The 13,267-nt window shown below is 34.1% G+C and overlaps 1 protein-coding gene across 1 annotated transcript in view; it reads right to left on the reverse strand.

The window, feature by feature from the left end:
* The window catches only part of LOC118683889 (serine-rich adhesin for platelets), a 196,739-nt gene that overhangs the window by 129,982 nt on the left and 53,490 nt on the right, over positions 1-13,267 (reverse strand). Inside the window, exon 2 of the mRNA XM_036378359.2 lies at positions 10,867-11,106. The gene's annotated coding sequence lies outside the window, so the exon portion shown is untranslated. The remainder of the gene's footprint in view (positions 1-10,866; positions 11,107-13,267) is intronic.

Here is a 13,267-nt window from a genome sequence, read left to right on the forward strand (position 1 = left end):
TTATATACATATACATATATGTATGTAGGTAAATATACATGTGTAGCTGTTTGTACATTGTACATCTGTATATATATGTATATGTATGTGTATATGTATATATAACTGGAAGCCCGACAGACGTTGTCCTGACCCACGTCTTAAATGTAAACGTTTTGAAATGAGCTGTAACAATTAGACCGTTTTGTTGAAAATGTTTATTAGAAACTAATTCATATATATTATCACAATCCGACCAATTGATAGCGTGTCAATATGTACATATATTATCTATATGTATTTATCTTTACTTTTGAATATCTGTCACGACTGCAACGCCGTATGCCGGAATTCTATCTAAAACGTTCTAACATCTGCGATGGTACCGCAGTCTACCGAATCCAATGTAAAACATTCCAAAACTAACAACTACTTATAAATGAAAAATTAGTTAAAGAAACATTTTCCAGTGGAACAAATTGTGAATCTAAACCATCCTCGAGTCCCTTGAAATCACACAAAAAATGTCATCAAAATCGGGCCAGCTGTCTAGGAAGAGTTCAGTGACATACACACGCACACAAGAAATATAAATATAAAGATAATATACCCTGCACAGGGTATACAAAATTTGGTTTAAAAAAATTGAGTTATTTATCTGGGAAGTTGATCTTTATGCATATGCATTTTTATGAAACGAAAACAATTTCCTCGTGCTGTCGTTTGAATTTACCAAAACATAAAAGCTTGTTCACAAATAGCATTTTCATGCTACTCCACAGAGCAGAGAGCTGAGGGCAAATGCCGCTATCAATATTTCGAGATCACAGCGTCTGCCAATTCAAGGAAACTGCTTGTCATGGCACGTTAACTCACCCACTAGCTACGCGCGCCATCAATTAGGCAACGCATCGAGCCGAGTTAAATTAACAAAAAAAACCAAATATTTGTGAGTTTACATTAGCAAGAATAGCAATAATAATAACAAAACCATTTAATTGCTACACTTACGCGGAAAGCTGGTTGTGAAGCTACCTTTTTATTCACAAAACCACAGGCATATAACAATGTTGCAAGAATATGTGCGCCTGCGCGTAGAGTTGATGAAATTTATTGATGCTTCTGCTACGGCCCTCTGAGAGTGGCCAACTTGTAGTGGTTGATTTTAATTACGATTGCCGCACGGATGAGTGACCGCATACATTTTAATTAAACCCACTTTTTTGTATATTATACCCTAAACAGTGTATATTAAGTTTGCCACAGAGTTTGAACCACCCAAAAGGAAACGTCGGAGACCCGTCCGTCTATATATATGCGAACTAGTCTCTTAGTTTTTGAAATATCGTCCTTTTCTCCTCAATATGGTGCTCATTTGTCGGTATATAGCTGCCATATAAACTGAATGATCGGAATTAAGTGCTTGTATGGAAAGCTTTTTCAATTTACGAGGTATCTTCATGAAATTTTGGATGGATTATTGCCCAAGACGGGGTTTTGGCATGGGTCATTGCCTATGCAAAAATGCAGTCTCAGAAGAAACTGTCCAGATCGGACACTGTAGCATATAGCTGTCATATAAACTGGCCGATCACAATCAATATAAAGATAATTTAAGCTATAAAAAATGCACCTTTGAGGGGTATTAGATTCGGTGCAGCTAAAGCTTTTTGTTATTATTATTGGCAGCATAGCTTTCGATGGTAATTCAGCAGCAGTTGTGGAGGGCGAAGCAATTCGGAAAGCAGTTAATTGCTATGCACATAATTTTTTATTTACGTATGATGGAAACATTGTAATGTAACTTTTGTTGCAAGAGAGCAGTACATGCTTCCATAGATTCGTCGCTTGCAACGACATTGGAGCATTAATAAAATGTGGCATGATTAACTTAAGTGCGCATAAGTGCACGAAAGTATGGTATGAGTGACAAATGGAAAAATTAACAAACAAATAAAAAAAAAACTTGGATCAATTTAAAATTTTTGAAAATAGGAATTAGGTCAAGAATGTTAAATGAGGTTACACCATCGTTACGTCATAGGTTAAAGCAGCTTTGCCCACGCCTTGAGCTCCGGAGCAAAGCAAGCTTCTCTAATTTCACTTGTACAAAACATATCGTACAGCGTTTAACAATAAATGGGAAAACGACTTTTTGAGCTATCAATTAAACGAGAATTATTAAAAGAATACAGCTTAAAGTATTCTTGACAGTAATTTTTATTTGCATTATACTGCAAATTTCGCATTCGAAACGTATTATCTCATGAAAATTAAAAAATATTTTTATAAGCTACTGTCTTCCGAAGTATTTGTAATTCTTGGTCACATATGTGACGGCTTCAGCCGAAACAAGAACAAACGTGTGTAACCGAAGCTATACCCTTCACAAATAAATAAGTTTGCATAGAAAAACTTAATTTTCATCGTTTAGTTTGTATGGAAGCTATATACTATAGTGGTTCGATCTGAAAAATTTTCTTCGGAGATTGTACTGTTGCCTTGAACAATAGTCCGTGCCAAATTTCGTGAAGACATAATTTGTCAAAGAAAACGTTTTCCATACAAGGCTACGTTTTGAACGATCAGAATCTCAGATCGATATCTCAATAAGTGAGGGACTAGTTCGCATATATACAGAGGGGCTTGGGGAAATCGACTTAGCTCGTCATGCTGATCAATTATATATGGATACATTTTATAGGGTCTCTGACGTTTCCTTCTGGTTGTTACAAACTTCGCGGCAAACTACATACCCTGTTCAAGATATACAAAGTAACGGCAAAAACTTGGCGTAATCACTATTCCCATCATGTTTGGAATCGGGGGGTTTCATTAAGAATCACTTGTATGGAATGAACTCATATTATTTTTAATTTGGGCACATTATTTGAAATATATTGCATAATGCAAAACTGTTTCGAGTTTGGTAAATTTAGAAAAAAATTAAGTTTATTTTTTGATATTTGAGTAAATATATAAATGTTCTCGAGAACAAAAACGGATATATTGACAACCGCTGGTGTTGCGAATTCAGTTTCTGAACATAATTGACTTTACTTTTGTATATGTGCACTAGAAAGGTCAAGTCAATGTGAAAAATGGCATTAACAACTTTGTTAAAGTCCGTTATAACGTAAGTTCCCAAAGTAGATAACTAAAAAATAAATATTTCTTGGGTGCCCAATTCACTTATTGTTTATTTATGTAACAACTTAAAGTTTTGACGTGGGTCCTGCGCATTTTTGTATAAGGCTAAAATATAAGCCTAACAGCATTAAAAGTTATATAAAAGACGAAAGTAAAAACGGCACTCAAAATTAATAAAACAAATATTGCCATTTAATTATTGCATAACTTCACTTCTTCGCGAAATCTTTGCGCGCTGCTATCTTGTCAAACTCATTTAAAAGCAACAACAAAATTATTAAGATAAATTCGTACAAGAGAGTATGCGAATAGCTCATTAAAAATTTTGTTTTGCATATTTTATGCCAGGTTTACTATTGTGAATAGCTCATGGGACAAAATTGCCGCCATTTATGTAGTAAAGTATTCACAACCTTAAAAAACAAATCGACAGCTGACAGTTTAGGCTTATTAAATTAGTTTTAATTTCATTAAGTTTAGGTTTTTTAATGGATTATTGAGCGTCAATAAATGGATGCTAATTTTTCGATAAAAATCATTCTAAGCGGTGAAGCGCATTTTTAATTGTGTAGCACACTCGACGCTTACTTACTTAATTCTTCCTGCATTCCCTTTTTTTACGGTACATGCATTTTCGGTTTAGAATTTTTCACACCTAGTGTGAAGTTTTGAAAAAAATCGATTCATATTTCGATAGTTTATACCTTTAAAAGTAACATACTAAAATTTCAAATCAATATCTCAAAAAGAGTTTTGAGTTACAGCTATTTAAAGAGTAGCCGTTCAGTTCAATCCGGTCCATCAGTTTATTTTTAAATGCATTTTTTTCCAAAGAACATTTTTCGAATTTGCTGCATATAATAATTCCAAGGCAAATGTTCCTATCATCATGAAATTCTTTCTGCTTGTTCTGTATATAATTCTTTTTAAATATAATGACTGAGTCGGTTTTATTATCTGATCAAAAATTTAATTTTAGCAGGCCAAAAACACCAAAAATTAAGGATAAAATTCAACTGCTTTTTAAAAACGAGGCTATTTTTTCCATCATTTATTTTTATTTTTTTGTTGTAGATCATTGTACGGAGAATATCTTCTAGTTTATCAATAATTTTTAAAAATTTCCAAATAATCAATAAAGTCCTTTTTGTTTTTTTAGGCTTAATGAAAATATATATTTTCGCTGATTTTGATCACAGCGCAATTACCTTTATGGTAAGATTGGTGTTAAGTTAATTAAATTTAATTGAGCCAGAGTAATGTCCTTCAAGTAATTAAACAAAATTTGATCAGTAAAATCAATAGAAACAATTACAAAATGTCGAATCTTACAACTGTGAGTCGAATAAACTTTAATATTTGCAAAATATGCCATTCAAAAGGCTTGCACCGGCATACTGGCGGCCATACCGGGCAACGAGCTAAAACACTCGTTCGACATGCTTTTGGACCGTGCAAAAAGCTGTATTAAAGCAGAAGGAGACTATTTTAAATAAAATTAATTGATTTTGCCGATAAAACCATTTGTTCTGTCTTTTTTTTTTAAGTCCTATTTACTTTGGAACGCACATTGTAATTGCGTAGCAAAACTTCTTTCTGATAACTTTCAAACTTCAATTTACGACTTTTTATATAATCATTACAACTGTATGTCGCTCGAGCACAGAAATTAACTGCCAATATTAATCAAAATAAAAAGTAAATAACCTAATTGTTTGGTAAAAATCCAATTTCTGCGCTCTACCCGAGTGGCAATTTTTACGTTTGATCCTTGAAAAAACGGCCAACAGCAACAGCTATTCAAAATAAAAGTAACAACTGCAATTTTAATTGATTTAAATACAAATTGGATTGTGTCAATTGCAGTATACAGGTGGCCTTGGTGTGCCTTACTGCAAAACGTAGTAATACATATATAGGTTTATAGGTCGACTTACAGTGGTACAGGGGTATGTCGCCGCACACGCTTTTTACGAAACAAACTGGGTCAACGAGGAATTAACGCGCCAAAGTCACCGGGTAAGGTAGCAAGTTGCATTGTCGATATGTCAATTCAAAAACCGTGCGCCCAACGTTCCAGCATGCACTTGCTGTTGTATTGTTCGAAAATATTTTTACAATCGTTTTGAATTTAAAGTAGTTTATTGAAAAAGTAATAATATAACCAACGTTTATAAATTCGCGGATTGTAAAACTTGAGATTACTACGCGATACTGTAACGATAAGTATTGTACTTAACATTTTAAGAGAAAACGATCACATTTCAAATACGAAGCCTCGTCGTTTGGTTTATTGGGTATTAATTTGTTTTTGTGAATTTTCAATATTGCTTAGGTTGACTTCGCTGACGTATTGGTTTTTTTAGAAATAATTGAATTTGTTTTATTTAAAATATCTATTAAATGAAAAGAGGAGAATAGTTTCTATTTAGTAAAATATGTAAAGTAACACATCGAATGTAGCTGGTTAGTCAATATTTTATTCATGCCTAGAAGCACTGGCCAACTAAGCTAAGTACCTTCCCAAATTGCCGCCAAATATTTCGCCTTATCCAAGAGCAGGGAACAAGCTAAGAAAAAGGTTCAAGATGTTATGGATAAGGCGACCTTCGGCAAACTTAATTTAATCTCATGGGAATATTTTGCTTGTACCGGAATTGGAGTCCATATTACATAAATCTATACATTTTAAATATATGGGACTCGGGTCTGTGGAAGACCACGTATTTACTAATTGTCCAGAGTTTTATAAATAACTGTTGCATTTATTATTTGCTGAAAATTTCGGAATTTCATATTTTATATAAATATCCTATAGCTTACTAGTTCGTACCGTTTTTCTTCATTGCAGTGTAAAATTTTTTTGGACAAATAATTCTCACTATTATTTTCTCAATTCAACATACAAAGCACTTTTTGAAATACACAAATTTTTTATTTCTCAACAAACACGATCACATACTCGGCCCCATCAAGGTCATCAAGCAAATGCGCTCTCAAGCATTTTTTATACTAAATAAAAATGAAACAAGAAAGACAATATAATCGAAGGCAGCAAACAATGTTGCTAGTGTGTGCCATAAATCTGAAACGACGCCTATTGACAGCGTTACACTGTGAAAAGCAGGTAGAGATGCCGTTACAGGGAGAACGCACTCGGAGAGCGGAGGGTAAGCGGCATACAATGCGAGTGCGCATTGACTTTGAGTGGCTAGGTGAGTTCCAAACTTGTTCTGTTGTTGTCGTATAGCGACAATGCCGCCAGCAAGGTGGATTAAGGCGATAGCAGCGATGAAAAACCTAACTAAAATTAAAAAAATAGACAATACTAAGAGAGCAGCAATAGGTTGCTGACCACTTTCTGCTATATCTGTGTGTAGCTATGTATTTTTTTGTGTTGTTGCTCTGTCGTAGCCTCGGCTGCAACACCTTTTATATCACACCAACAAACAACAAAAGTTCAGAAAACAAATAAATCTTTTCGCACTTAACTTCGGTGGCAATTGAAACTTAACAATTTCAAGCATTTTTACCATTTTTCACATGCCTGATATATTTGTTTATTTGATTGTTGTGGTTTGGTGTGTAACTGCAATTGTGTACGACTACTGATTTGCCGATAATATAGTTTGCCTATTATTCTCCAGCGTTTCTCAACATTTAATTTTTATACTCTCACAACTTGTTGTTACAAAGTATAATAGTTTTGTTCTCTTAACGGTAGTTTGTATCAACTAAAACTAATCGAGTTAGATATATTGTTATGGATATAAATGATCAGGATGAAGAGACGGGTTGAAATCCGGGTGACTGCAAGCTGTAACTTGAGTAAAAATTGAAATATCTTTATCCTTAATCAAAAAGAAATAAATTGCTACACAATAAAATACAAGACAGTTATTTGGTATGCAGGTTCACATTAAAGAGGAGCATCTGCAGTTAAAATTTTTTTTTAAAGTGGTCGTGGTCTCGCCTCCTATTAGGTTTAATGCGCCTAAAACCCTAAACCGCTAAAGCTATAAGAACAAAATTCACTGAGAACAAATATTCCCCCAGTACCTAGTTGACTTTTTACCGAAAATATCGGTCAGTATGTTTAAGTGTCAAAATGGGTTGAATCGGATCAATACTTCCTTTAATATACAATTTTGCCAACCCCTGACGTAATTTCTCTTGCAAGTTGCGAGAGTATAAAATGTTCGGTTACACCCGAACTTAGAACTTTCTTACTTGTTTTTGTTGTTTTTAATCACCCAAATCTCGATCTAGTGATCGCAACCCAATCGCCAACGAGTTTCAACTTAAAGCGATGTATTAGAGCAACCGAAAGGAGGCGCAAGGTCGACGCTCCTCCCCGTAGCTGTGGCCGCTCAAGGCGTAACAAGGTGTTAGAAAATTTATTGCCATCATTGATTGGCGTACACAGCGATTAACATATGCCAGAACATGGATGTGCAAATTGCAACTACATGCGGTCGCAGTAGCAGCCACTGACACCAACTGAATGTTGCTGCAACATTTGCTGAAAATCGGGAAATTTATTAAATCCTTTTATTTGCTCTTATTTTCAGCATTTTATCTTGCTGCCAATGAAGTGGCTGCTTGCTGACTGGCTTGTTGGCAACATGCTACACCAACAGCAGGAGCAGTCGCGCGACATCAGCATTCCAGTTCCGTATACCGATTTGTCGAATTAATAAATAAATTCTCATATAAGGCAAACTAGTTTGTATTCAGCGTTCTGCCCTGACCACAGGTGTTGTGGAAGCAAAGACTTGAGGAGCTTGCTCCAGCTTGTGTGCCGTTGTGACACTTCGCGCGCTCTTAAATTCCAGCAGTTTTTTCCTGGGTTTTTGGTATTTTTTTACGCTTTTTTCATGCTAATGCCTGTGTATGTGACAGAAGAATTGAAATAATTAAAAATATGATGCTGCCCGTATTTCAAAGAATAAAAGGCGTAAGAGAGATTTCGAGGTTTTGCGATTGAAATCGAAACTCGTTATTAGACGAAATATGAACCGAGTTGTGTTTGGGTACCAAAACGAGTAATTTAGATTCACATTCGAAATGTTTGCTTTAAAGTCACCCCAACTATTAGCAGTTTATTCAATAAACGAGGCGAGAACGGTTTCGGACGGTATGGACAATTTTAAGAAATTTTTGGTACCAACTGTTGTTGTGTGCATTACTATTTCATCAGTTTCTCCTACAACATGTTGCTACAGAGTATGATAGTTTTGTTCACCTAAACTAAATCGAGATATTTAAAGAGCTATTTATATATAAATGATCAGGATGACGATTCTTGTTGAATTACGAGTAACTGTCTGTCTGCCCGTCTATCCGTCCGTGCAAGCTTGAGTAAAAATTTAGAAATCGTGATGAAACTTGGTACACGAGTTCCTTGGCACCCAAAGGAGTTGGTATTGCTGATGGGCAAAATCGGACCATTACCACGCGATAACTAAGATGCAAGACTGTTATTTGGTAATATGGATCGTAGAAAAAGCCGCATGAGATGTGGCCCCGTGCATACAGCGGACTTTTTACCAATAATATTGCTTATTGTATAAGATATAAAATTGAAATTCGGAGAGATTCCTTTTCAGCCAATAGTTTATCTGTATGTTAAAAATGGGTGGGGTTGGGTAAGTACTTCCCATAGTCTCCATATACCTAAAATATAAAGCATTTTGAACTTCCGGTTAGCTTTGTAATATTTCCTAACAATATAAACTGAACGTATAATATTGGATATAATGTAGTTTAATGCCGAAAATATTAAAAATCGGTCTACGAATTACCCCATTTTCGATTTTCGTTATTCTAACAACACTTATGCCGAATATATCGGTCTGTGTGTGAGTTATATACTTATAAATTTGCTTAAAAATATGATATGGAGTATACTCGAGCAAAGTCATATGTTGGTGCAATCTGGCCGGCTCTTTTTCTGGCCCCTGTATACCCTATATATAGTGATTTCCGACTTTCCACCTTTAAGGTTTAAGGCTGTCATATTTAAAAAAAATTAAGTGTATAAGCTTCCTATACAATAAATGGAATTGACCTATATTTTTTTGCAACTCTTTTTATACCCTTGCAGCATGTTGCTACAGAGAGCGTATCACCTAAAACTAATCGAGATAGATATAGGGTTGTATATATCTAAATGAAAAGGATGACGAGACGAGTTGAAATTCGGGTGAGTGTCTGACTATCCGTCTGTCCGTCCATCCGTCTGTGTAAGCTGTAACTTAAGTAAAAATTTAGATATCTTGCGGAAACTTTGTACACATGTTTCTTGCCACTATAAAAAGTTTGGTATTGTAGATAGGCGTAATCGGACCACTGCCACGCCCACAAAACGCCATTAATCGAAAACTTGTAAAACGCCATAACTATGCACTAAATTAAGATATAGTATATCTGTAATTTGGTATAGAAGCTGATAAGCTAAATGTATATTTCTCCTAAACCATTCAAGCTATATAACCCAAAGTTGCACAGAATAAATATTTTTTACACTTCCTTTGGCAGTGTGAAAATGAAAGAAATCGGATTATAACCCCGCCCACTCCCAAAACGGTTTTGTTGAAAACTACTAAAAGTGCGATAAATCAATAACTAAATGCGTCAGACACATTAAATTTTATATCAGTAAAATCGAGTGAAAACTTTTTATAGCCCTCATACAACAAATCACAGAATTTTCAAACATCCGGTTGATTTAACTCCACACATGTTGGTAATGAAACTAAGGAAGTATTTTATTCTGTTAATAGTATGTTGTATTACCAAAAATAGATGGAAATCATAATATCCCAATCTCTCATATATCTAATATAAGATTTTCAAAGTTCCGGTTTGCCTTATGCAATATATATCAGTCAATATCTAAGATATTTTAGCAAAATTTATAATATATATATATATTGCTATATATATACATAAATTAAGCAATTAAATTAAGTAAATATTCTAGTTTAATTCGAGATGAAAATATGATTTTCGTATTTCATTAAGATTTATAAGTGAATTAATTTAAGTTTTAAAATATCAAAGGTTACAGCGTTCAATTGATTTATTTTAATCACGTTATTTCTCACACATACACGTGTATCAAGTTGATTTATCAATAAATTACGAGTCATTATCCTACTTTTACAGGTGTATATATTTTTAATTCAAGCTATGACATCACATTATTATTTTTTAATGGGGTGTTTATGTTTTCTGAAAATCTCGTTTTTTTCGAAATCAAAACACAGCAGAAATCAATGAGAGCATAATCAAGCTGTACTACTATAAAACTTTCTACCAACATTTTCTTCATGACTGGGAGTAACAAAACCACTGTTGAACATACATTTTCTGTAACTGGGGCAAATATACGCACGTGGACACATTAATATTTACACACATGGAAATGTCTTAGCGAAATATAAGTACTAATTGCATTATCCCTCGCTAATTTGGGGCCATTGTTTGCTAATAAAGTTCACTTTCGATACACCCATTCGGATAATCGCACCACCCGCGTAGCTCAGTGGGCCTTTCACCTGTTGGACAACAATACAACAGGTAATTAAAAGCAATATAAATATCTTTTATAACTATCTCTTAAGCAACACGAAAGAGGCTTGCTCAAAAACACTTTCTACGCAGCGGACATTTTCTGGGTTTGGGTTGGTTATGAAAATACGAGCCAAATGCAGATATTTCAATTAAACTTACCAATTTTATTGTTGTTGCTTGTTGAGAAACAAACAGCGTGCTGAGCGCCAGATGCTGAATGTTCCAGTAAACCGTTAGCTAATGTTACACTTTCTTTATATGCACACAGGAAACCTTATAACGCACAGATATATTTTCACTATCTATTAACTTAAACTCCAAACTTCAAACAAAATATTTCATTATTTCACTGATATAATGCCAGAAAAATAAGTGCAATGGACGAGCAATGAGCGGAATCTGCAATGAATAAGGGAAATGATATTATATTTTTAACTTCAAAAAGGGAACAATATGATGAAACATATAATAAATTTAAAAGGAGAAAAGTTAAGATTAATAAAAAAGTATACTACTCTCATTAAATAAACAATTTTTTTTGTACTGTACTGAACCAAAATAATATTTATTTTACGGGTAAGCTTGAAAGTTGGAAAATTAATTAAATGTAAAATGATATTTAATTTTAATTATTACAGCGAAAATTCAAAACAATATTTATTAAACTTGCTCTATGCAGCGCAAAGAACCATAAATTGGAGAAAGGAAGTTTATTATAATATTTCTAATACAAATAAGTGTAATTATAAAAGCTAATGTTAAGAAAAAAAGCAACTTAAGCTGAGAAAAGAAATTCCACAAACAACGAATTTCTGCTACACCGATAATTATACAAAATACTTACTTGCCTACGAATAAAAATTTAGCTTATGACCAAGAAGCAGAAAATTCTGTATTCTGTAGTTAAACACAGTATTGTACATTAAATGCAGGAAATGACTGAAATTTATATATGTAAGTATAATAGAAGACGCCACCTGGGCTTTGCTGTGGCTAAGATATAATTATATTACAATATATTATATTATTTATCACGACGAATAAATACCCTGCCTTAACTATAACTTAGCGACTGTGCATAGTAGTTATAGTGTATAATGGTGCAGGAGGAGAACAGATGCGGGCGCGTCGCATGCCCTATGTCTAATCATATGGTAATACAAGTATTTTGTTCATCGAATGGGATTGGAAAATCGACGGTGATTTCCTAAAAGGGCCTAGGTTAGAACCTTCTGCAGGAATAAACGAATAACTGCGCAATTTTTTATATTTTTCAGTGCTGTAGTTCGAACGTTCTGCGAGTACATAACGAAATAGAGTTTCATTTTTATATATAAGAAAAAAAGGTAATGTAGATTCGTAGATTAATAAACACACTAGTCATTTATCAACAGCGGAACGTTCAGGTAACAAACACATTCACACACACACGCTTTGATTACTCATGAAAAATTTTGGACAAATGTAAAGACGATATAAATTTTAATTAAATGATAGTTATAATTTTTACCGGTTGAGCCCAAACAACCTTAATGAATGATCGAATTGCAAGGAAGCTACAATGTATTGGGATAACTTGTGGTATCAATTAACTACTACATGTTTGTAATGAATGGGTACACTACGATCAATTGCGGCGCAAGAAAAAATACTAAAATGACCAATTTCTTTTCTTTGGTAATTTATTATTAAGCTTCTTTCTTGACATTTGGTTTATTATTGATGTTTGTGTTTATGGAAGTAGCTCGTGAATTAGCTGCACATTCCGATGTATTTGCAATGAGTCAGCTACCACTCCATTTTATGTAACTGTATGTGGAGTTCTGTATGTCCATTGCTGCACTCACCTCTCTTCACTAGGCTCTCTTCTACACATTTTCGTTAGAATCACCGTTGCCACGCCAATAAAACTTTCACTTGTCATTGCACTAATCATATTTCATTTATTCCCTATAATTTCTCCTACCGCAGGTCGAATAATTGAGGCATTTACTAATTTCGCCCATAATTGTAATCTTATCTGCTTGCGATATGGCTAAGTCATTGAAGCCCTCGTTATTGCAGCGATAAAAATACCTGATAGTGATGCTCATATTTATTGTTGTGTGTGGGTTATATGTGGTATACAGTGTTAACACTCTCCGTTGTGCACTCAAACGGATTGTTGTGTGTAGTTAGTATACCTCTCAATAGCACTTGTTCTTCCCCTTAGGACGCTAGCGATAAGCCAGACCATGAAAATTCCACTTAGTTGGACGTCAGCTAGTTGAAGGACTAGGATATAATTACGTAATCAAGAAAACTGACATAAGTTTAGAGCTCTTTCAAATGAAATAGGTATTTTTACCAGAAAAAAAACCTTAAATTGGCAAGCGACCTTTTTGTTAGAATAGCTGAACTTTTTTAAGATACCTGTAATAAGTAAGGCTTCATTAAAATTAAAACATCTCAAATTTGGAATTTTCTCACAAATTCTTAAACGTTTGACATATTCCAGACAATATTAAAATTCTGTTCTAGTTAATTTGTTTTAGAGACCGACAACGGCCGTCGATTGAAT

The sequence above is a fragment of the Bactrocera oleae genome, chromosome 2 (genome assembly GCF_042242935.1).
Source record: "Bactrocera oleae isolate idBacOlea1 chromosome 2, idBacOlea1, whole genome shotgun sequence".
NCBI lineage: Eukaryota > Metazoa > Arthropoda > Insecta > Diptera > Tephritidae > Bactrocera > Bactrocera oleae.